The sequence below is a fragment of the Bubalus kerabau genome, chromosome 4, assembly GCF_029407905.1.
Source record: "Bubalus kerabau isolate K-KA32 ecotype Philippines breed swamp buffalo chromosome 4, PCC_UOA_SB_1v2, whole genome shotgun sequence".
Lineage (NCBI taxonomy): Eukaryota > Metazoa > Chordata > Mammalia > Artiodactyla > Bovidae > Bubalus > Bubalus kerabau.
The window spans coordinates 140,413,841-140,440,524 of NC_073627.1; the positions used below are offsets into that span (position 1 = coordinate 140,413,841).

General features: G+C 39.9%; 1 long non-coding RNA gene and 1 other non-coding gene across 3 annotated transcripts in view; both read left to right on the forward strand.

Moving 5' to 3' along the window:
- LOC129651658 (uncharacterized) overlaps positions 1 to 16,416 on the forward strand; it is a 34,125-nt gene extending 17,709 nt beyond the window's left edge. For both annotated transcript variants that reach the window (XR_008714260.1, XR_008714261.1), the window contains one exon: positions 16,147 to 16,416. This is a non-coding gene — a long non-coding RNA (uncharacterized LOC129651658). The remainder of the gene's footprint in view (positions 1 to 16,146) is intronic.
- Positions 9,665 to 9,746, forward strand: TRNAL-AAG (transfer RNA leucine (anticodon AAG)). The gene has a single exon. It is a non-coding gene; the product is annotated as a tRNA-Leu (tRNA).
- Positions 16,417 to 26,684: the final 10,268 nt, after the last annotated feature.

The following is a 26,684-nucleotide window of genomic DNA, read 5'->3' on the forward strand; positions in this document are numbered from 1 at the left end:
TTTGCCTCCCTGGGAATCATGATGAACCTCACCTTCCAGTGCAGGGGCTGTGGGTCAGTGCCTGGTCATGGAGCTAAGATACCATGTGCCTTGCAGCCAAAAGAAGTGAAAATTAAAACAGAAACTATATTGTAACAAATTCAATAAAGACTAAAAATGATCCACTTTAAAAATAGTCTTAAAAAATATTTACCACCATGTATCTAAGTAATCTGTGCATAGTACCATTTTTGATTTTTCAGTTTAACACATAAAGTGTGCTTAGTCACTCAGTCTTGTCTGACTCTTTGTGGCCCCATGGACTGCAGCCCACCAGGCTCCTTTGTCCATGGGGATTCTCTAGGCAAGAATACTGGAGTGGGTTGCCATGCCCTCCTCCAGAGGATCTTCCCAACCCAGGGATCGAACCCAGGTCTCCTGCATTGCAGGCAGATTCTTTACTGACTGAGCCAGCAGGGAAGCATACACATTATAATAATCTTCCACTTATGGAAGATGTAGATTTCACCCCTGTCACTCTTCTACCAGCAAATATATGCACAATATTAATATTTCCATCCTCCCAAAACAAACATATAATTTTGGTTGGCTCTATCATCAGTCTTTAAATTAATGTGAGTCCGTAAATCCTATTCATGGCAGAGTCACATAAAGTACTGTAATTTTTTTCTTTCCTCGCACAAGTATGTATTTTTCTGAGATTTAACCATTGTTTTGTTTATCTGCTACATTTTTCTTTTTTTAATTAATGTATTTATTTTAACTGGGGGCTAATTACTTTACAATATTGCAATGTTTTCTTTTGAGAAGCTTTTATAAGCCTCTCTTTCCCCCGGTGTTCTGAAATCCATGGTGATGTACCTGGGTCTATATTCACTTATTGTGCTGGTCCCTAGGTTGTCCAGTCCTGACGTGTACTGAGCCTCTTCTTGGGTGTTTTTAACTGAGTACTTTAATGTCCCTATTGTATAGCTCCACAGGCACATTTCTATGACAGTTCTTATTACATTATCTTATAGTTAGTTATAAGTTCCAAAGAATAACAAGGAGAGATAAGAAAGCCTTCCTCAATGATCAGTGCAAAGAAATAGAGGAAAAGAATAGAATGGGAAAGATTAGCGATCTCTTCAAGAATATTAGAGATACCAAGGGAATATTTCATGCAAAGATGGGCTCGATAAAGGACAGAAATGGTATGGGCCTAACAGAAGCAGAAGATACTAAGAAGAGGTGGCAAGAATACACTGAAGAACTGTACAAAAAAGATCTTCATGACCCAGATAATCATGATGGTGTGATCACGCACCTAGAGCCAGATATCCTGGAATGTGAAGTCAAGTGGGCCTTAAGAAGCATCACTATGAACAAAGCTAGTGGAGGTGATGGAATTCCAGTTGAGCTATTTCAAATCCTAAAAGATGATGCTGTGAAAGTGCTGCACTCAATATGCCAGCAAATTTGGAAAACTCAGCAGTGGCCACAGGACTGGAAAATGTCAGTTTTCATTCCAATCCCAAAGAAAGGCAATGCCAAAGAATGCTCAAACTACTGCACAATTGCACTCATCTCACACACTAGCAAAGTAATGCTCAAAATTCTCCAAGCAAGGCTTCAGCAATACGTGAACTGTGAACTTCCAGATGTTCAAGCTGGTTTTAGAAAAGGCAGAGGAACCAGAGATCAAATTGCCAACATCTGCTGGATCATTGAAAGAGCAAGAGAGTTCCAGAAAAACATCTATTTCTGCTTTATTGACTATGACAAAGCCTTTGACTGTGTGGATCACAATAAACTGTGGAAAATTCTAAAAGAGATGGGAATACCAGACCACCTGACCTGCCTCTTGAGAAATCTGTATGCAGGTCAGGAAGCAATAGTTAGAACTGGACATGGAACAACAGACTGGTTCCAAACAGGGAAAGGAGTACGTCAAGGCTGCTTATTGTCACCCTGCTTATTTAACTTATATGCAGAGTATATCGTGAGAAACACTGAGCTGGATGAAGCACAAGCTGGAATCAAGATTGCCAGGAGAAATATCAATAACCTCAGATATGCAGATGACACCACCCTTATGGCAGAAAGTGAAGAAGAACTAAAGAAACTTTTGATGAAAGTGAAAGAGGAGAGTGAAAAAGTTGGCTTAAAGCTCAACATTCACAAAATGAAGATCATGGCATCCAGTCCCATCACTTCATGACAAATAGATAGGGAAACAGTGGAAACAGTGGCCGACTTTATTCTGGGGGGCTCCAAAATCACTTCAGATGGTGACTGCAGCCATGAAATTAATAGACACTTACTCCTTGGAAGGAAAGTTATGACCAACCTAGACAGCATATTAAAAAGCAGAGACATTACTTTGCCAACAAAGGTCCATCTAGTCAAGGCTATGGTTTTTCCAGTGGTCATGTATGGATGTGAGAGTTTGACTATAAAGAAAACTGAGCGCCAAATAATTGATGCTTTTGAACTGTGGTGTTGGAGAAAACTCTTGAGAGTCCCTTGGACTACAAGGAGATTCAACCAGTCCATATAAAGAAGATCAGTCCTAAATATTCATTGGAAGGACTGATGTGAAACTGAAACTCCAATACTTTGGCCACCTGATGTGATAAAGCTGACTCATTTGAAAAGACCCTGATGCTGGGAAAGATTGGACAGGAGGAGAAGAGGATGACAGAGGATGAGATGGTTGGATGGCATCACCGACTCAATGGACATGAGTTTGAGTAGACTCCAGGAGTTGGTGATGGACAGGGAAGCCTGGCATGCTGCAGTCCATGGGGTTTCAAAGAGTCAGACACGACTGAGCGACTGAACTGATAGTTATTATGAACATCCATAGCATAAACATACCATGCCCCATTATGGAAGAGCCACTGATTTTTATTTTATAAATTAAAAAAATTACTCATGATTGGGACTTCCCTGGTGATCCAATGGCTAAGACTGTGCACACCCAATGCAGGGGCCCTGAGAATGGTCTCTGTTCAGGGAACTAGATCCCATTTGCTTCAAACTGAGTTCACATGCCGAAACTAAAGTTCTTGCATGCTGCAATGAAGATCGAAGATCCCACGCTGCAGCTAAGACCTGGTACAGCCAAAAAGATACATAAAATATTAAAAAAAATACTTGTGATCATCTGGCAGTATGGACATAGAAGCATAGTATGTTATATGGATTTGAAAAATTAATAGCAGCTAGAATTGTACTAGTTTTCTGAAAATATACCTGTACTTTGTAGATTTTACAGTTTGCCATACATTTTTTAACTCTTTGTAATGAATGACTTTGCTATTAACCTGAACAAATTCTAGACTGCTCTCCACAATGACTTGAAACTTGAACGGAGAGAAATAAAAATAGTTTGATATTCTTGAGGTTTCTAAGGACCTTTAAACACCCATTGTTAGTTATAGCCAGTATGTTTATGACCCAGGAAAAGGAAAAGTTGTGGAAATAAGCTCTCTTTTAGTATTTGTGGGGCCCAAGACAAGAATATAAATGGTGGCCCACATACATATGTCTAAATATTTAAAATTTATAACTCAGCCTTTAAAAATGTTGAATAAAATATGCTCTAGCTTCATACTTTAACGAGTACATTTTTATCAGGGCCTGGAAGGCTAGATTGTATTTAAATTCTGGGATTCCTTAGCAGCCAGAAGGAGCCAGTCTTCAGCTTGTCTCTCATCTTCTTGCGTGCGTGTGTGCTCAGTCATTCAGTCATGTCCAACTCTTTGTGACCCCATGAACTATAGTCCACCAGTCTCCTCTGTCCTTGGGATTTCCCAGGCAAGAATACTGGAGTGGGTTGCCATGCCCTCCTCCAGCGGATCTTCCCAACCCAGGGATTGAACACAGGTCTCCTGAATTGCAGGCGAATTCTTTACCACTGAGCCACCTGGGAAGCCCCCTGTCATCTTCTTACCTTTAACCAGATCTATGTCATCTTTGAGACCTTCAACTGGCACACATATTGTTACATAGACACAACCCATGACCAAGTTCCAGTCACATATTCTGATTACAGGCATTCTTTGCTCAGTGGTTGGGTAATTGGTAACCATATTTGTGGTTCGGTCAACATTTGGGAGGAGAGTCTTGGAAGAAAACTGTGCAAGACCTGAAAGTGGTCTCGGGGCATTTGTGCCAGGAATTACAGGGTTCCATGGAGAAATGTCTAGAGGGCAGGCATGGGTTCCAGGTGGGCATATTCCCCTTGACCCTATGTCCTCCCCCTTAGTGGTAGGGTCAGAACATGGCCCTCTAAGTGCAAGGTCCAAGGCAGAGTCTCCTCCTGACTGGGGCTGGAGGTAGGGACTCTAAGACAGTAAGAGGAATCTGATTGTGGTCATTTTATGTGTATGTGTGAGCATACTGAGTTGTGTCCTACTCTTTGTGACCCTATGGACTGCAGCCCACCAGGCTCTTCTGTCCATGGGATTTCCCAGGCAAGAATACTGGAGTGGGTAGCCATTTCTTCCTCCAGAAGATCTTCCTGACCCAGGGATCAAACCTGCATCTCCTGCATTGGCAGATGAATTCTTTACCACTGTGCCACCTGGGAAGTGTGATCATTTTGCAGTTGTGGGCAAATCTGAGAAGGAAACATAAGTTGTGCTGGTCTGTTCCTTTGACCTCCAACTACTTCTGCCAGCTCCACAATCTATTCCATTAACCAGGCAGGTTCAGTCCTTTGACTTTAACTTTACATTTATAAAAACAGGGATGGAACATGAGACTTCTTGATAGCTTGTGCTGATCCAGCCTACATCATAAATCAGAATTTAAATGTCTCGTGGTTTGAGGTAAGTCCTAAGCTGACGTTATCCTCTCACTTTATGAAGCCTTGGAGGCCTACAAACACAGATTCAGACTTGGTGGTTTGGGTATTAAAAACTGGTTCCTTTCCCTGGGTTTTATGTTACCACTTCGAATTCCACCAAGCAAGGAGTGACGGATACAGCAGGAAAGCTCAGTAGACAAAGAATGCCCAGCAAGGGCTCTGGGAAGGGCCCTCAAGGAGAATTTGGAAACTCAAAATCTCTTTGCTCCTAATTAGGCTGACTGATGAACCTGGAAAAGGCCAAATCTTAAATTTCAAAAACTGTATAATAACTGATGTCTTGAAAACATGTCTTTACCCACTCCCACCTCCCACCAGCTGCCTTTGTTATGCTCCAGTATTTATAAAGCACCTGTAATTGCCTTCATTTCTTCTACTCTTTTTGCCAGGCTACAGGAGTGCAAAGGAAAGATAAACCAAAATAACTAAGCCATGGGGGTAATTTTCAAATAGGAATTGCCCTTTCAGTGCATAATAGGGTTTGGTTGTTCAATAAATATTATTCTCTCTCTCAATCTCTGTTCCAGCTCCATCCCCATAAACTGTTCATCAAGATGGTGGATAAATTAAGTGCTGACTGTTTAGTTCACAGGGTGAGATACTGAGTCTAGGAAGTTCTAGGTGTACGGCCAGCTAAAGCAGAGGGAGAGCTGGACAACAGCCTAGTGTAAGTGTTGGCTTCTCTGTCCTTCTCTAGTGGTTCAGATCTCGAATTGGATCCTAGAATCTGCTTCTCCTAGTTGCTCCAGTTTGAACTTGGCGTCATACGCTGATTAACTCTTTCTGATCTCAGCCCTCACTCCTTTTACCTACACAGCTCTGCTTTCCCATCTGTATTCATCCTGTTAATTTATTTTGGTAATCATTGTGGTAAGACAGCCTGCAGGAACACTCTCAGGTTTCTGCCTGAGACAGGACACTGCTGTTGCTAAGTCGCTTCAGTTGTGTCCAACTCTGTGAGAGCCCACAGACAGCGGCCCACCAGGCTTCCCCGTCCCTGGGATTCTCCAGGCAAGAATGCTGGACACTACCCACCTTTAAATTAGAATAGGGAAATACTCTCACCTCTCAATTCATTACCTCCAGGGTCATTTCACACCTATCAGTTCTTTTTAAAGAATCATTTATTTCTTTGGCTGCATTGCGTCTTAGCTGCCTCATGGGAGATCTTTCTTTGCAGCATACAGACTCGCTAGTTGTGGTGCATGGGCTTAGTTGCTCTGAACTACATGGGAACTTAGTTCCCCAGCCAGGCATAGAACCTGTTTCCCCTGTATTGGAAGGCAGATTCTTAACCATTGGACCACCAGGGAAGTCCCTCATGCCCATCAATTCTCACTGCTTCCTTCAGAGTTGCGTTCTTTTTGTAAAAGTTGACTGTGCCCTAAAGCTTTTTGAAAAGCAAATACAAGAGTACTTACACATACCTATTGACTTGGTTCCTTGGTGTACTTTTCCCTGAGAAGCCCAGGGCTCCCTTCCCTGGTGCTGCTTTGCTCAGCACTTTTTAGGAGTTACTTCTTTTGGGGCACTGCCTCAAGAACTAGTTTTTTATTGTTATTTCTAAGCAACTGAAATTCCTTGGGAAAAAAAAATTTTTTCCACTGTGCTTCAGGAAGGAATATTGAAAAAAAAATGTATATCAGGCATGATATTATCTAGACTGACATTTTATTCTTTTCACAGAATTTGTTTCTGCAGGACTTTACCAATTTGAAAAAAAAAAAAAAAAAAACAACAAACCCAGCCATAAAAGCATAAACTGCACAGCTACAAATAACAATATTAAAAATAATATGCAGAGTTCTGCTTCTGGTTAGCATGTTGATACACACTGAAAGACCTGCTAAAACAACAGGAAATCACAAGATAATACAAAAAGTATAGTCTTATTTAATGTCATTAAAGAGCTATGGACACAAGGAAATCTAAAAGAACTAAATTCTTGAGGGGTGAGCTCCTCCAAGATGATCACGGAGGAAAGATGCTCTGTATTTGGGTTCATTTGCTGGGGATGGAGGTAGAGTGGGTGGGGAGGCAAGCTGCCAGAAAAGGACTGGTGTAAAATTCTTGTATTACAAGGGAAGTAGAATGTCATTAATTTAAAATGGACTGTGACAAATTAAGGATGAGTAATGTAATCTCTAAAACAACAGCTATAAAAAATACAAAGGATGATAGCTGAAAAGCCAGTAGAAGTGATGGAATAGAATACCAAAATATAGTTGGTTAGCCCAGAAGAAGAGAGGAAAGGATGAGAAAAGGCACAAAGAAGAGAAATGACAAATAAAACCAATTAGAATAATTATAGAATTAAGCCTAGCCATATTGATAAATGCATTAAAGAGAATATTTTCAGACTGGTTAAATAAATAAGGCCCAACTGTATTGTTTACATAAGAGACACTTTAAATATAAAGACACAGAGGCTAAAAGTAAAGGTTGATAAAAGATACACCATGCAAATACTAAGGATAAGAAAGTCGGTTTGGCTATATGAATATCAAATAAAAGACTTAAAGACAAGGAGTATTACCAGAGACAAGAGAGGGTAATTTTATAAAGAAAAAAAGACACAACCCTAGCACAACTATGTGAACATACTGCTGCTGCTGCTGCTAAGTCGATTCAGTCGTGTCCGACTCTGTGCGACCACATAGACGGCAGCCCACCAGGCTCCGCCGTCCCTGGGATTCTCCAGGCAAGAACACTGGAGTGGGTTGCCATTTCCTTCTCCAATGCATGAAAGTGAAAAGTGAAAGTGAAGTCGCTCAGTCGTGTCCAACTCTTAGCGACCCCATGGATTACAGCCTAACAGGCTCCTCCGTCCATGGGATTCTCCAGGCAAGAACACTGGAGTGGGTTGCCATTTCCTTCTCCAATGCATGAAAGTGGAAAGTGAAAGTGAAGTCAATCAGTTGTGTCCGACTCGTAGCAACCCCCATGGACTGCAGCCCACCAGGCTCCTCACTCCATGGGATTTTCCAGGCAAGAGTACTGGAGTGGAGTTCCATTGCCTTTTCTGTGTGAATATACTAAAACCCATTAAACTTTATACTTTAAATGTGAGAACTATATGGTAGCTAAATTATATCTTAATAAAGCTATTACAAAGTTTATTGAAATGATTAATACACTATATCATTGTGGAATTCCAGCTGAGCTGGAATTATAGTATATAATTAATACACTATATCATTGTGGAATTCCATCAATCCTGAAAGATGATGCTGTTAAAGTGCTGCACTCAATATGCCCACAAATTTGGAAAACTCAGCAATGGTCATAGGACTGGAAAAGGTCAGTTTTCACTCCAACCCAAAGAAGGGCAATGCCAAAGAATGTTCAAATTACTACACAATTGCATCATTTCACATGCTGCTAAAATCATGCTCAAAATCCTCTAAGCTGGACTCCAATAGTATGTGAACAGAGAACTTCCAGATGTACAAGCTAAACTTAGAAAAGGCAGAGGAACCAGAGATCAAATTGCCAACATCCATTGGATCATAGAAAAAGCAAGAGGATTCCAGAAGAACATCTACTTCTACTTCTGCTTCATTAACTACGCTGAAGCGACTGTGTGGATCACAACAAACTGTGGAAAATTCTTAAAGAGATGGAAATACCAGACCACCTTTCCTGCCTCCTGAGAAATCTGTATGCAGGTCAGGAAGCAACAGTTAGAACTGAACATGGAACAACAGACTGGTTCAAAATTGGGACAGGAGTGTGTTGAGACTGTATATTGTCACCCTGCTTATTTAACTTATATGCAGAATACATCAGGCAGAATGCTGAGCTGAATAAATCACAAGCTAGAATCAAGATTTCTGGGAGAAACATCAATAAGCATAGATATGCAGATGACACCACCCTTATAGCAGAAAGTGAAAAGGAACTAAAGAGCCTCTTGATGAAGGTAAAAGACGAGAGTGAAAAAAGTCGGCTTAAAACTCAACATTCAGAAAACTAAGATCATGGCATCCTGTCCCATCACTTCATGACATATAGATGGGGAAACAATGGAAACAGTGAAAGACTTTATTTTCTTCAGCTCCAAAATCACTGCAGATGGTGACGTCAGCCATGAAATTAAAAGACTCTTGCTCCTTGGAAGAAAAGCTATGACAAACTTAGCATATTAAAAGACAGAGACATTACTTTAATGACAAAACTCTGTATAGTCAAAGCTATGGTTTTTCCAGTAGTCATGTGTGAATATGAGAGTTGGACCATAAAGAAGGCTGAACACCGAAGAATTGGTGCTTTCGAACTGTGGTGTTGGAGAAGACTCTTGAGAGTCCCCTGGACTGCAAGGAGATCAAAACTGTCAATCCTAAAGCTAATCAACCCTGAATATTCATTGGAAGGACTGATGCGGAAGCTGAAGCTCCAGAAGTTTGGCCACCTGATGCAAAGAGTTGACTCTTTGCTAAAGACCCTGATGCTGGGAAAGATAGAAGGCAGGAGGAGAAAGAGATGACAGAGGATGAGATAGTTGGGTGGCATCACCAAAAACTCAATGGATATGAGTTTGAGCGAGCTCCTGGAAATGGTGAAGGACAGGGAAGCCTGGCCTGCTGCAGTCCATGGGGTCACAAAGAGTCAGACATGACTGAGCGACTGAACAATGAACAACAACAAAATGATACACTGTTTCATTGATTAATACACTATATCACAGTCTTATTAGTTCAGCCATTTTTTTTCTGTTAGTCATGGAATGTGTTGAAGTAAATTAATTAAGAGCTCATCTATTTAATGTTATTCATGTTAAATGTTTGTTTCTAAAGACATCATGCTAGTGGTGGTGTGGCTGAGAGGTCTAAGGTGCTGGATTAAGGCTCCAGTCTCTTTGGGGGCATGGGTTTGAATCCCATCACTGCCAATCCTTTTAGGACGTCCCTGTAGCTCAAATGGTAAAGAACCTGCCTGCAATGCAGGAGACCAGAATTTGATCCCTGGGTTGGGAAGTTCCTCTGGAGAAGGGAATGGCAATCCACTCCAGTATTCTTCCCTGGAGAATCCCATAGACAGAGAAGCCTGGCAGGCCACAGTCTGTGGGGTTGCAAAGAGTTGAACACAACTGAGCGACTAACACACACACACATGCTAATGTTATGTGTCTATTCATCTGTTCATTTTTTAATTCATCTCTTTATCTACATAATACTATATATGGTATTTAAAGTTTTGTTTATATAATATCGTTAACTTTTATAGTATGTTTGAAAGATAACAAAAACATGCTTATCTTTATATTTTGTCATATTATAATCTTGATAAAAATTAAAAACTTCTCACCATAGGAGGAAAAAAGACATAACAATCCTAGTATGTACACACTTTATAACAAAGTTTTAAAACAGAAATGAAAATTGACAGAACTAATAGAAAAAATTGAAAATGTTACAATTATAGTTAAATTAATATTTTAATATCTATCAGTAATTGCTAGAACAAGTAGGAAAAATATCAGTGAGGGTATGGGAAATTTGAACAATATCAACCATCTTGGTCTAATTGAAATTTATAGATTATTATATCCAGTAACCACATAATATACATTCTTTTTCAAGTGTATATGGAATTCTCAATAATAGAACATATACAGGGCCATAATGTCTATTACATTTTTATGAATTAATTATGCAGGGTGTTTCTAGAACATGACATAATTAAACTAGAAATCCATGACAAAAAGCTATCTAGAAAATTCATCAAAATTTGAAAAATGAAACACTTCATTTCATAAATCCTTAAAATCTGTTTTTAAAAGAAAAAATTAAAACAAATTAGAAAATATTGTGAATGAAATAATAATGAAAATATATCAAAATATGTGGAATGCTACTAAAATAATTCTGAAGGGAAATATACAGCCTGAATGCTGATGGATTAGTCACCAAGTTGTATGTGACTCTTTCAAGCCCATGACATGGGCTGTAGCCCACTAGGTTCCTCTGTTCATGGGATTTTCCAAGCAAAGACTGGAGTGGCTTGCCATTTCTTTCTCCAGGGGCTCTTCCCAATCTAGGGATGGAGCCTGTGTTTCCTGTGTTGCAGGCGGATTCTTGACCACTGAGCCACCAGGGAAGCCCTATAGCCTAAATACATACTCATGTTAGAGATGAATGAGATAAAAATCAATTACCTAATCCTCTGCCATGAGTAATTGGATAAAAAGAAACAAATCAAATTCAAAATAAGTAGAAAAAAGCAATTGAGATGAAAACATATAAATAAAGTGGGAAAAAATAATAAAGTAAATACATAATACAAAGTTGCCTTTTTAGAAATAAATTGATAAAATTGATAGGCTTTTATCTAGACTGATGAAAAAAAGAGAACAGTACCAGGAATTTTAAAAGGAAAATTGAATGTTGACTGTGCTGGGTCTTCATTGCTCCGTGGGCTTTTCTCTAGTTGCGGCAAGTGGGGACTACTTTCTAGCTGCAGTGAGTGGGCTTCTCACTGCAGTGGCTTCTCTTGTTGCATGGAGCACGTGGTCTAGGGCTCGTGGGCTTCAGTGGTCATGGTTCCCAGGCTCTAGAACATAGGCTCAATAATTGTGGCACATGGTCTTAATTGCCCCGTGACATGTGGGATCAAGGGATCAAGCCTGTGTCTCCTGTATTGGCAGGTTTATTCATTGCTACTGAGCCATCAGGGAAACCTTAGAAAAATACCAGGAATTTTTAAAATGGGATAGATTTACAGACCCTCAAATTTCAAAATAAAAGGATACTGTATGCAAGTATGTGTTAAAAATTGTGATGACTTAAATTTATAAATTGTTAATGATAATCCTGTATGCGAGACAGCAAGAGACACAGATGTATAGAACAGTCTTTTGGACTCTGTAGGAGAGGGCAAGGGTGGGATGATTTGGGAGAATGGCATTGAAATATGTATAAAATCATATGTGAAACAAATCGCCAGTCCAGGTTTGATGCATGACACATGACATCATGACACATGATGCAGGACGCTTGGGGCTGGTGCACTGGAATGACCCAGAGGGATGGTGCAGGGAGGGAGGTGAGAAGGGGGTTCAGGATGGGGAACACGTGTACACCCGTGGTGGATTCATGTTGATGTATGGCAAAACCAATATAATATTGTAAAGTAATTAGCCTCTAATTAAAATAAATAAATTTATATTTTAAAAAAAAGATTTAGATAAAATAGTATATCCATAGTGGTTTATAAAAGACACCAAGGATGTTTATAACAAATATCCTCTTTTAAGATTGTAAATAAAAGTGATTTGAAAATATATGTATATAAATTGTTTAGAATCAGAATGTTCTACAAAGAAGCTTCAGGGACAGATGGTTTCTCTGGAAAATTCTATAAACACTTGAGAAATATAATATCAAGCTCTTTCCGAAAATAGAGGGCAGAACTCATTTATTGAGTCCAGGATTATCTTCATATCAAATCCAAACAAGGCACAAGAAAGAAAATTGCAGACCAATGTGCCGCATGACTGTGGATGGACAAATCCTTTAAAAAATGTTAGCAAGTCTAATCTATTAATATATAAAAGTGCTAATGCATTGTAAAACAGTGGGAATGACCTCACAAATATTAGTTGGGTTCAACAGGGTTCAACCGTTTAAAAATTCTATTGATAATACAATATACCACGTTAGCAGAATATAGGAGAGAATTATGTAATAATTTAAATTCATGGAGAAATGCACCCATCCATGATAAACGCTCTCAGAAATCTAGAGAGGGAAATAAATGTTCTCAATCTGATCAAGGGCACCTATGAAATCTATGAAAACCCTGTTATTGTTGTTGTTCAGTCACTAAGTTGTATCCAACTTTGCGACCCCATGGACTGCAGCATGCCAGTCTCCTGTCTTCACTTTCTCCTGGAGTTTGCTCAGATTCATGTCCATTGAGCTGGTGATGCTATCTAACCATCTCATCCTCTGCTATCCACTTCTCCTTTTGCCTTCAATCTTTCCCAGCATCAGAGTCTTTTCCAATGAGTCAGCTCTTCGCATCAGGTGGCCAAAGTATTGGAGTTTCAGCTTCAGCATCAGTCCTTCCAATGAGTATTCAGGGTTGATTTCCTTTAGGATTGATTGGTATGGTTAACACACACTTGATGTTGTACTGAAGGTTTTTATCTCCTCAGATTGGGAACAAAGCCAGGATGTATGACCTCAGTCAGTCAGTCAGTTCAGTCACTCAGTCGTGTCCGACTCTTTGTGACCCCATGAATTGCAGCATGCCAGGCCTCCCTGTACATCACCAACTCCCGGAGTTCACCCAAACTCATGTCCATCGAGTCAGTGATGCCATCCAGCCATCTCATCCTCTGTTGTCCCCTTCTCCTCCTGCCCCCAATCCCTCCCAGCATCAGAGTCTTTTCCAATGAGACAACTCTTCGCATGAGGTGGCCGAAGTATTGGAGTTTCAGCTTTGGCATCAGTCCTTCCAAAGAACACCCAGGACTGATCTCCTTTAGAATGGACTGGTTGGATCTCCTTGCAGTCCAAGGGACTCTCAAGAGTCTTCTCCAACACCACAGTTCAAAAGCATCAATTCTTTGATGCTCAGCCTTCTTCACAGTCCAACTCTCACATCCATACATGACCACTGGAAAAACCATAGCCTTGACTAGATGGACCTTTGTTGGCAAAGTAACGTCTCTGCTTTTGAATATGCTATCTAGGTTGGTCATAACTTTTCTTCCAAGGAGTAAGCATTTTTTAATTTCATGGCTGCAATCACCATCTGCAGTGAGTTTGGAACCCAAAAAAATAAAGTTTGCCACTGTTTCCACTGTTTCCCCATCTATTTGCCATGAAGTGATGGGACCAGAGGCCATGAACTTAGTTTTCTGAATGTTGAGCTTTAAGCCAACTTTTTCACTCTCCTCTTTCACTTTCATCAAGAGGCTCTTTAGTTCCTCTTCACTTTCTACCATAATGATGGTGTCATCTGCATATCTGAGGTTATTGATATTTCTCCTGGCAATCTTGATTCCAGCTTGTGCTTCTTCCAGCCCAGCATTTCTCATGATGTACTGTGCATATAAGTTAAATAAGCAGGGTGACAATATACAGCCTTGACGTACTCCTTTTCCTATTTGGAACCAGTCTGTTGTTCCATGTCCAGTTCTAACTGTTGACCTGCATATAGGTTTCTCAAGAGGCAGGTCAGGTGTTCTGGTATTCCCATCTCTTTCAGAATTTCCTACAGTTTATTGTGATCCACACACTCAAAGGCTTTGGCATAGTCAATAAAGCAGTAGATGTTTTTCTGGAACTCTCTTGCTTTTTCCATGATCCAGTGGATGTTGGCAATTTGATCTCTGGTTCCTCTGCCTTTTCTAAATCCAGCTTGAACATCTGGAAGTTCATGGTTCACGTATTGCTGAAGCCTGGCTTGGAGAATGTTGAGCATTAATTTACTAGCATGTGAGATGAGTGCAATTGTGTGGTAGTTTGAGCATTCTTTGGCATTGCCTTTCTTTGGGATTGGAAAGAAAATGGACCTTTTCTAGGCCTGTGGCCACTTCTGAGTTTTCCAAATTTTCTGGCATATTGAGTGCAGCACTTTCACAGCATCATCTTTCAGGAATTGAAATAGCTCAAAAGTACTTCTTTTCAAAATTGTTCTGGAGGTCATAGCCAATGCATGAAGAATGAAATAGAAATAAACAGCATGTGCATTAGAACAGGAGAGATAAAACTGTATTTATTTGTTTATGAAGAAAATGGAGAAGGCAAAGGCACCCCACTCCAGTACTCTTGCTTGGAAATTCCCATGAATGGAGGAGCCTGGTAGGCTGTGGTCCATGGGGTCGCGAAGAGTCAGACACCACTGAGCGACTTCACTTTCATGTTTCACTTTCATGCATTGGAGAAGGAAATGGCAACCCACTCCAGTGTTCTTGCCTGGAGGATCCCAGGGACGGGGGAGCCTGGTGGGCTGCTGTCTATGGCATCGCACAGAGTCGGACACGACTGAAGCGACTTAGCAGCAGTAGCAGCATGAAGAAAATAAACTGTGTAGAAAATTCTTAAAAAGCTATATAAAATAAATATAGTTAAAAAGTTTATCACGTTCTCAGGATACAAATGCAATATATCAAAATTGTCTTTTTCATATTGGAAGATAAAATATTTTAAAAATCACTTTCAATAGCATGGAAGAAAACACAAAATACTTAGGAATAAATTTAATGAAGAGGGTGCAAGACCTCCTTTTTGAAAACAAAAACAACAACAACAACAAAGAAATTTGCAGAGAGAAATAAAAAGAAGCCTAACTGAATGGGTAGATTCATTTGTAGATTGGGAGGTTCAGTTTTGTTACAATTTCAAACCTTTCCAAATTGCTTGTACAGATTTAGCATACTTCTACTGAAGTCTTAACAATATTTTTATGTAGAAGTAGACAATCTGAACCTGAAATTTATATGAAGATGTAAAAATCTAAACATGTCAAAACATCTTTGAGGAAAAAAGTTCTGAGATTTACCCTACCTGATTTTAAGACCTACTAGTTTTTTGGTTTTGTTTTTTTTGTTTTTTTTTAAGTCACTCAGTTGTGTCTAACTTTTTGTGGCCCTGTGGACTGTAGCCCACCAGGCTCTTCTGTCCTTGGAGTTCTCCAGGAAAGAATACTGGAGTGGGTAGACAATCCCTTCTCCTGGGGATCTTCCTGACCCAGGGATTAAAGCCAGGTCTCCCTCATTGCAAGCAGATTCTTTATTGTCTGAACCACCAGGGAAGCCCCATGCCAAAACAAATTTGAAAAATCAGTTCCAAAATTTACTGTACCTGATTTTAAGACCTACTATAGAACTCCAATAATCAAGACAGTGTGGTATTGGCAGGAGGACAGATAAATAGATCAGTGGAAATGAATAGAGAGTCAGGAAGTAGGTCTACACACATACAGGCAATTTGATTTCTGACAAAGTTGACAGGTTAATTGAATGAGGGAAGGACAGTCTTTTCAACAAACTGTGTTGGATCAATTGGATACCATATGAAAAAAATCTAACTTCAATCACTTCTTCACACAGTGCACAAAAATTAATTCAAGGTAGTTCATAGAACCTAAACATAAAAATGAAACTTATAAAACTTCTAGAAAAAAAACTTTGGTCTTGAGACAGGCAAAATATTTTTGAATTAACACAAAAAGCATTTACCAGGGATAAAAATAAATAGGACTTCAGCAAAATTCAAAATTGTTTTTCAAAATGTGGTTGGCTGTTTTCCTCTCATGCTAATATGTCTACCCCTTTGCAGTGTGACTTTGCCATTCCTCACTTTCAGAGAAAGAGCCTTTTTCTCAGCCCCTTGAATAAACCCTGGTCTTGTGACTTGTTTGGGCCAAGAGAATGTGGCAGAAGTGATGTTTGCAAGTAGCAGAGCCAACTTCCACACATATGATTGAGGACATCTTGAACCTTCCAGCCCAGTCAACCCTCCAGCTGAATCAAGCCTCATGAATAATCCCAGACCAAAGAGGAGATGCTTAGACAAACCATGCAATTGTGAGAAAGAATAAATGAACTTTTTAAGCCATGAACTGTTTGGTGTGTTTTGTAATACAGCAAAGGCTAAATGAAAGAAAAATTGCTACATGGGGGTGGTTAACAAAAACCTTAACCATGCGCCAGTAGCTTGGGGATCAGATGGAAGATGCAAGCCGAAGGGATACAGGAAGGAACAGATAATGAAGACTGAGCCATCACAGGAAAGTTCTGTTGGAGGCTGGAGAAAGATTCACATTAGGTAATGTTGGAAAGACTGGCAAACTTCATGAAAGTATTAGGTTCTCAGTCATGTCCAACTTTTTGTGGCCCCATAGACTGTAGCCCACCAGACTCCTCTGTCCATGGAATTCTCCAGGCAAGAATAGTTGAGTGGGTTGCCATGCTCTCCTCTAGGAGATCTTCCCGGCCCAGGGATCAAACCCAGCTCTCCTGCACTGCAGGCAGATTCTTTACCATCTGGACCACCAAGGAAGCCCAAACTTCATACCTGTAGCAATTTAAAAGTTAGAAATATATTTAATTAACTTATGGCAATGAACAAGGAGATTTCCAGGCAGAATGTGGAAAGTATTGTTGCCAATTTTTAGCTGTATATAAGATACCTGGAGTGATAAATGAACTGAGGAAAGAACTGCTTGGCTTTCAAGGAGAAATTAGGATATCTAATGGAAAATTAGGCTCAGTAGTGGAAAGTAAAGTTAACTTGGAAATGAAACTTAGAAAATGAAAGTATTTCTTACCCTAAGTCTTTCCCAGGAAAAAAATCTTAAAGTAGGAAATTGGGTAAAGATCGAACTATGGGTGTGGCTATAAGATAGTTTTTTAAGAGTACAATTTAAAATGATGCCTTGAAGACCCTCTGGCCTTGGCAAAGGACTTTGACGAACCATAAGAGCTTTGTCCCCAAGGAGCCCAACAGTGCCTAAATACAGAGAGGACTCTCAAAAATTACAGATGTAATTTGGGAGCACTTAATGAATTCCAATCAAATTCATAGGAAGCCATAATTTTTTTAACAAGTTATATTAGAAAGAACACCACCAACTTTACATACATTGTGGCTCTTCTTTTTATTTTATTATTGGAGCATAATTGTTTTGCAGTGTTGTGTTCATTTCTGCTGTACAACAGAGTGAATCAGCTATATGTATTCATTTATCCTCTCTCTCTTGAGCCTTCTTACCATCCCCACCCCACCCCTCTAGGTCATCGCAGAGGACCAAGCTGGGCTCCCTGTGCTATACAGCAGCTTCCCACTAGCTGTCTATTTTATAACATGTGGCTCTTCTGCTTCCTCATATTCATCATTTTGTCTCCTTAAACAAGACTTCCGCAACTGTCACTATAGAGAAACTGCTCTCTTAGCACATGACAGTCAATGCCCGCCTAGTTGCACATCAAATAAACTTTTACTATTTCCTTGTTCACCTTGAACTTTTGGGAGTATCTCACATTGTGTCTGCTTTTCCTTTTCCTGAAGTTCTTCTCTCAGTTTGACTGTACGCAAACCTATTTCTTGTTTTATTTTTCCGGTTACTTCTCTAGACATGATTTTGCTTCCTCTTGCTCACTACATAAATGTAGTTCTTGGCCATCTTTTCTTCTTTCTGTATATTCACTTCCAGGCTAATCTCATATATAATCCCCTGACCTAAACTATCATTTCTACATGGAAATTTTAATCTACATCTTCACATCTTGCCCTCATTCTAACAGAACTCTAGCCTTGTCATTTCAATCACTTTTAGATCACTAAGTCTACACTTGAAGCCCACCATTTAAAGATAATTTTATTTGCAAAACAGAAGTATAGACATAGACTTAGAGGACAAATGTATGGATACCAAGGGGGGAAGGGGGTGGGTGGGAGGAACTGGGAGATTGGGATTGATACATATGCACTATTGATACTGTGTATAAAAAAGACAACTAAGGAGAAAATACAGTGTAGCATGGGAACTGTACTTAATGTAGGGACCTGAATGGGAAGGAAATCCAGAAATGAGAGGATTTATGTATATGTATTGGAGAAGGCAATGGCACCCCACTCCAGTACTCTTGCCTGGAAAATCCCATGGGCGGAGGAGCCTGGTGGGCTGCAGTCCATGGGGTCGCTAAGAGTCGGACACAACTGAACGACTTCACTTTCCCGTTTCACTTTCATGCATTGGAGAAGGAAATGGCAACCCACTCCAGCGTTCTTGCCTGGAGAATCCCAGGGACAGGGGAGCCTGGTGGGCTGCCGTCTATGGGGTTGCACAGAGTCGGACACGACTGAGGCGACGCAGCAGCAGCAGCAGCATAGCTGATTTACTTTGCTGTATGTAGAAATAAACACACCATTGTGAAGCAGCTATACTCTATTAAAAAAAAACAAAACTGATTGCTGATTGCTATATAATACACATATCCCCCAAAGGGAGGGGATATATGTATTAATATATGTATGGCTGATTCATTTTGCTATACAGAAGAAACTAATACAACATTGTAAAGCAACTAAACTCCAATAAAAATTAATCTTACAAGAAGGCAATAAACTTTACCATTGTATCGCCAAGAGCTTAGCACAGTGCCAGACATAGTGTCTCATATATGGTGGGTGTGAAATTTGGTGATTTATTGGATGTTATTTGTGGGTAAGTACAAGGGTTACCCCTAACTTGAAATTTTAGCTACTACAGAGATGGTGGTTGTTAGACAGGGAATGGAGAAGGAAGAGAATGTGGAAGAGGAGGAAGAAAGAAAAGAAAAGTAAGAATTACTAATGCAATTTTAAGCACGTTGAGTTTGAAATCCCAGTTGCTGATGCCAGAGTAAACTTCCTGAAACACAGTTTGATCATGACATGACTTCCTTGTTCAAAAACCTTCTAGAGTTTGTCACTGTAGACCAAATCTGTATCAAATACTCTGTCCTGGAATTTAAGGTCCTCCACAATCTGGCCATGGCTTAGCTTTCCAAAGTGATCTCACACCCTCTGGTTTTCCCAAACATCTGCTATTCATCTCCTGGGCATGCACCAGACAGCCCCACCTACTGAGCCGTTCCTTCCATCTGGAATGTAATGTCCTTCACCATTCTACTGGTCAGAAACCCATCCATGCTTTAAGACTCAACTCAAATAGCATTTTATACAATTAGAATTATTTCTACAATTACGTAGGCAGAAAGACTTGTACCTCTGAGTATGTATCAATCTTGTTATATATACTGATTATATAAATTGCCTTCTTACTTGTGGTGTAGCTAGTCACTCATATGTTTTATGACACCTAGGAGAGTTAAAGCTTTAAGAGGGTAGAAATTGTGTTTCACTTATTTTCAATGCTTCCATGTTCCAAGCCCATCATATCATATATAATAAATGCTGAATAAATTATTATAAAATGAAACAATAAAACAGGGATGAATGAATAACTGAAGACTAGAAGGAATGAATCAGAGAAGGCAATGGCTCCCCACTCCAGTACTCTTGCCTGGAAAATCCCATGGACGGAGGAGCCTGGTAGGCTGCAGTCCATGGGGTCGCTATGAGTCAGACACAACTGAGCGACTTCACTTTCACTTTTCATTTTCACGCATTGGAGAAGGAAATGGCAACCAACTCCAATGTTCTTGCCTGGAAAATCCCAGGGATGGGGGAGCCTGATGGGCTACTGTCTCTGGGGTCGCACAGAGTCGGACACGACTGAAGTGACTTAGCAGCAGCGGCAGCAGCAGCAGAAGGAATGAATAGATGAAGTAGTTGAGAATGACTTTTCCTCCATTACTTTTATATATATCAGTCAGTTCAGTCACTCAGTCATGACCAACCCTTTGCAACCCCATGGTCAACAGCACACAAGGCCTCCCTGTCCATCACCAACTTCCAGAGTTTACTCAAGCTCATGTCCATTGAGTTGGTGATGCCATCCAACCATCTCATTCATTGTCATCCCTGTTTCCTCCCACTTTTATCAGGGTCTTTTCAAATGAGTCAGTTCTTTGCATCAGGTGGCCAAAGTATTGGAGTTTCAGCTTCAGCATCAGTCCTTCCAATGAACATTCAGGACTGATTTCCTTTAGGATGGACTGGTTGGATCTCCTTGCAGTCCAAGGGACTCTCAAGAGTCTTCTCCAACACCACAGTTCAAAAACATCAATTCTTCAGCGCTCAGCTTTCTTTATAGTCCAACTCTCACATCCATACATGAGCACTGGTAAAACCACAGCCTTGACTAGATGGACCTTTGTTGGTAAAGTAATGTCTCTGCTTTTTAATATGCTGTGTAGGTTGGTCATAGCTTTTCTTCCAAGGAGCAAGCATCTTTTAATTTCATAGCTGCAATCACCATCTGCAGTGATTTTGGAGCCCAGAAAAATAGTCTCTCACTGTTTCTACTGTTTCCCCATCTATTTGCCATGAAGTGATGGGACTAGATGCCATGAACTTAGTTTTCTGAATGTTGAGTTTTAAGCCCACTTTTTCACTCTCCTCTTTCACTTTCATCAAGAGGCTCTTTAGTTCCTCTTCACTTTCTGCCATAAGGGTGGTTTCATCTGCATATCTGAGGTTATTGATATTTCTCCCAGCAATCTTGATTCCAGCTTGTGCTTCTTCCAGCCCAGCATTTCTCATGATGTACTGTGCATATAAGTTAAATAAGCAGGGTGACAATATACAGCCTTGACGTACTCCTTTTCCTATTTGGAACCAGTCTGTTGTTCCATGTCCAGTTCTAACTGTTGCTTCCTGACCTGCATACAGATTTCTCAAGAGGTAGGTCAGATGGTCTAGTATTCCCATCTCTTTAAGAATTTTCCACAGTTTGTATACATTTCAGCAAGTCCTAATAACTATCTGAGCGTGCCAACACTGAATGAAGCATGTGTTCAAGAGAAATCAGGCCAAGAAATCAGCTAGTCTAAAGGACCATGAATGTTTGGGCTAATTGAGCCATATCTTGGAGTTTGTGGCTGTTGGTCCCATGTAGAACTTCTGTGCCAATTAGTAGAGTAGACAGTAAAAACAGAAGCCAAGTGAAATGCTTATATTACTTCTCCAGGCTCACTACATATAAATTATTAATGCCTCCTGATACTACATTTCCCTGAATATATTTAAATGTGAATACATGGATGGAAGTGTATGTAAAAGGAAAATACATTTATATTTCCACTGCTCCAGTGTAATCTATAGAACTAACATCTATTACATATTTCTGATTACAAAATAAATACGTGTTCATTCTAGAAAATTTGTGAAGTGCAGAAAGCATGAAGGAAAAACTAAAATCACCTATAACTTCCTTTCATGGTATAAATCTGTTAATATATTGGTATATATTCTTAGGGGCTCTTTTTCCTAACTGTGGGACAATGGGCTTCCCTGGTGGTTCAGTGGTAAAAAACCTGCCTGCCCATACAGGAGACGCAGGTTTGATCCCTGGGCCAAAAGATCCCCTGGAGGAGGAAATGGCAACCTACTCCAGTATTCTTGCCTGGAAAATTCCATGGACAGAGGAGCCTGGTGGGCTACAATCCATGGGGTCACAAAAGAGTCAGACATGACTAAGGGACTGAGCATACAGCACGTGGGACAATACCATCTTTAATTTGCTTTCTTTCTCTTAATATACTCTGAATATTTTCTGTGTAATTAAGTATTCTTAATAGAACATAAGTTTTTCTTTTTCATAATAGAATATAAGTTTTGATGGTTGTTCATCTTCTTTCATATCCATGTATCAGGAAACAATATATTGTTGGACATTTATCTTGTTTTGAATATTTCATAGTTACAGATGACTCTGTGATAAACAGCCCTATAGCCAAAGCTTTAGCATCTTTCTTATTATAGTTTGATAAATTCTAGCCTTGGAATTCGGGCTTCCCTGGTGGCTTAGATGGTAAAGAATCTGCCTGCAATGCAGGAGACCCAGGTTCGATCCCTGGGTTGGAAAAATCTCCTGGAGCAAAGAATGGCTGCCGACTCCAATATTCTTGCCTGGAGAATCCTGTGGACAGAGGAGCCTGGCAGTCCATGGGGTTTCAAAGAGTCAGACACAACTGAGTGACTAACATTTTCACTTTACTTTTTTATACTCTTCAAAACTGCACACACTCTTCAAAATTGCACATGGGGATACCATTGATACATACTTTTGCCAAAAACTCAATGTAATCAGATTTCTTTAGTTTTTCCAAATCAGCTTAGTAAAAAACAGCATCTCAGTTTGTCTTAGTTTGCATTTCCCTGGTTACAGCAAGGGTTGAACATCTCTTCCCTTCTTTATTAGCCATATGATTTCCCCTTTGATGAAATTCAGAAAACCATTTTCCCCTTATTGAGTTGTTTATTTGTTTCCTATTGATGTGTAGAAATTTAAAAATATATTCTTGTTTGGAATGTTTTGTTGGTTGTATAAGTATTTTTTTGAAGTGTCTTTTTCTGAGCAGAAGTTTTAACAGTCTTAATGTAGTTGAATCTATCAACCTTTTCTTTTTAAAGCTGGTGCTTTCAGTGTATTATTTAAGAAATCCTACCCTGCCACAAGGCCAGAAAGACATTCATCCACACATTTTTTTTCTGGAGTTGTAAAGGTTCACTTTTGACATTTATATTCTTAGAAATTTTATTTTTGGATGCTCCAGTTTCACTGGTTTTATTTTCTTTGTTTTGCTCAGTATTGAAGTGAAAGTCACTCAGTTGTGTCCAACTCTTTGTGACCCCATGAACTATAGAGTCCATGGAATTCTCCAGGCCAGAATACTGGAGTAGGTATTCTTTTCCCTTCTCCAGGGGATGTTCCCAACCCAGAGATCGAACCCAGGTTTCCCGCATTGCAGGCAGATTCTTTGCCAGCTGAGCCCCCAGGGAAACCCTTTGCTCAATATTGGTACATACTTATAATCCAGGGACTCATGTCTCTCTTCATTGCTGGAAAACTATCAACAGTTGGGTTTTGTTTTTTTTTTTGAATGTTGCTTCTCCGTCTGTATCTCGGATTCTCCTTACACAACTGTTTGATGGAAGTTGAGAATTCTCAACATATTATCTTTCAACAGTTCATTCTAAAATTTCTCTATTTCTCTATGTGTATTTAGAGAAAATATTTTTGTGCTTTATTTCAATTTATTAATTCTTCGTTTAATTATGCCCTATAAAGAGATTATCCTGTTACTGAATTTATTGACAACTGTATTTTTCAACTTAATGATTTTACTTTTAAAAATCCACGTGTTCTTTTTCCATTTCATAATTTTGTTCTTATTTGTAGATATTATACCTTCATTTCTCTCTCTGAAGACACTAAACATACTTATTTTGAAATCTATTTCAGATTTTCCTGTTATTTATTTCTACCCATAGTGAATTCATATTCTGATTATTGATTTTGTTGACTTTTTCATATCTTTTGTGGACTTTTTTTGGAAATTTATATTTTTAGGGTCATTTTGAATGGGTGGATATTTCTCTGACTCTTTTTCTTTGGACTTATTCTCCATTTAGTGACCTTGAAATAATTGTCCCTAGGCCAGCCAGGAAAGCTTGAAAAGGACCTGGATGCTTGGAAAGATTGATGGCAGTAGGAGAGAGGGGCAACAGAGGATGAGATGGTTGGGTGACATCATCAACTTAATTGAGCAAGCTCCAGGAGATAGTGAAGGAAACCTGGTGTGCTGCAGTTGATGGGGTCACAAAGAGTCTTAGCGACTGAAGTAACAAGGCCAGCCAAAACCATGTCTTATATTGGAGGTCTAGGACTCCAGCTCTGCAGTGAAATTGGAGATGTCATAACTTCAGCCTGGCTTGTTTTTTCCCCTTGGTCTCAAAGCTCTACTTTCTCTTACCTTCCTTAGCTCAAGAAACATTTGGCAACAATAGTTAGGAGGCCTGAAAGTCAACCCCAAAGTATATTTTATTTTATATTTTCTTAAATGTTAAAATCAAAAGTGAAATATGATCACTTGTCTCCAACCACTTTAGATGAGGAATTTAGCATATAAATTCCTCCTTCATTTTTACTTCTTGGTTTTGCTGATATGATTTGGGATTTTAATTCAAGATTATTGCTCTTAATTTATTGTTTTAAATAGCCCATTTCCTTCTTAAACTGGAGTGCTCCAGTGTAATAGAATAGGAACACCCATGGATTTCTAGGTTGCCTTAAATGGAGCACTGATGATTATGAAGAAGATGAAGAAAATAGGGGACTGCCAATTTTTTCCTACCTGGATGACAATTACAAAAAAAAAGGAAAAGTAGCATAACTAAATAGGTGCTTTTTATAGGTCATTCTAATAGTCCTAATTTCTTTTCAGAGACGCTTTCAACTTATATCCTTTTTGTAAATAGCTTACCCGGTAAGGGCTGGAAACACTTGTGAGGATGTGGAGATACTTAAATGTAAAGTATTTGCAGGCACTGAAAATAAACACCAAAACCTAATGGTTTACACCATCATGGAATTTATGGTCTAAACTTAGTCATCTATAGTTCATCTTCAAGTTCACTTTCAGCACATTTTGTTCTTTCATCCCATTGAAAAAGTGAAAGTGACTCAGTCGTGTCTGACTCTGCGACCCCATGGACTGTACCCCTCTAGGCTCCTCTTTCCATGGAATTCTCCAGGCCAGAATATTGGAGTCGGTGGCCATTCCCTTTTCCAGGGAAAGGCTCTTCCCTGGTGGCTCAGATGGTAAAGCGTCTGCCTACAATGCCTACCATGTGGGAGACCCAGGTTCAATCCCTGGGTCAGGAAGATCTCCTGAAGAAGGAAATGGCAACCCACTCCAGTATTCTTGCCTGGAAAATCCCATCGATGGTGGAACCTGGTAGGCTACAGTCCATGGGGTTGCAAAGAGTCAGACACGACTGAGCTACTTCACTTCACTTTTCCAGGGAACTTTCCCAACACAGGGATCAAACCCAGGTCTGCCACATTTCAGGCGGATTCTTTACCATCTGAGCCACCAGGGAAGCCCTTTATTTTCATAGATCTTGTCAAAGACCCTCATGACCTTCATGTTGCCAGACCCTATAGACTAGCACCCCTTGAGGAGGAGGGGCATAGCTCCTCAATCCTCAGATGTGAGCTGCATGTAGTGACATCCTTCCAAAGAGTAAAGTATGGAAAACTTTACAACAGAGAAATCTGATAAAGACACCTGTAGCCAGGTGATCAGGGTTTTAGCCAGGTTGTAGCCAAGGTTGATCAGGTGATCAACCTTGAGAGTGAAGAGTCAGGAACTTCCCTGGTGGTTCACTGGTTAAGAATCTGCTTTTCAATGCAAGGGACCCAAGTTCAATCCTTGGTCTGGAGACTATGATCCCACATGCTGGGGGCTGGGTGGGGGAGGGGAGAAAGGTGGAAAGGGAGGCAGGCAGTTAAGCCCGTGTACCACAGCTGGAGAGCCTGCATGCTGCAACTAGAGAAAAGCCCGTGCACTATAATGAAGAGCTCCCCCACACAACAAAGACCAGTACAGAAAAAAAAAAAAAAAAAGAATCTTAAGTCATATTGATAGCATGTACCCTTAAGAAGATGTGATGAGAATTCCTCCCCCAATCCCATAATGCAGTCTAGCCATGGTTCAAACATTAGGCACACTCAGGTTAAAGAATAGTTTATGAAATATCTAACCAGTTTTCTCCTCAAAACTATCAAGGTCCTGAACAGTGAGGAAATTCTGAAAAAATGTCAGAGTCCAGAAGAACTTAAGGAAACATGATGACTAAATGTAATATGGTTTCACAGATGGGATCCTAGGATAGAAAGGGGGTATTAGGTAAAAATTAAGAAAACATGAATAAAATACAATATATGCAGATTACTTTAGGAATAGAATAAGTGGTATTTGATTTAGTCTGGTGAGTGGGGGCAGAAAGGTTTCTTTGACAAACCAGTATATAAACTAAAGCCTGAAAGATGACTAAAAACCACAAGAGTGGGATGATCCGCATGCTACTGGAAGAAAAGCATATTCTATTGAAGAAAAGTAAACCAGCCCAATATCATATGACCATCATCCCATTGCTTCTCCAGGGCAGCCTCTTAAGAGGCTGTGATTAATCCCAGTTTATGGACGAGGAAATGAAGACTATGTTCCCAATGCCACACAAATGAGGAAATAGCAGTCATGTTCCCAGTGGCACACAGCTGATTGGTGGTTAAAACAGAATTGGGATCCCATCAGACTCTAAAACCTAAATCCTTTCCTCTTGTGCTCCTTTCCACTTGCCTATAAAGTAGGCTGTGGTCAGGCAATTTCTCACTTTGGGAAACGAGAACGCATGGAGTT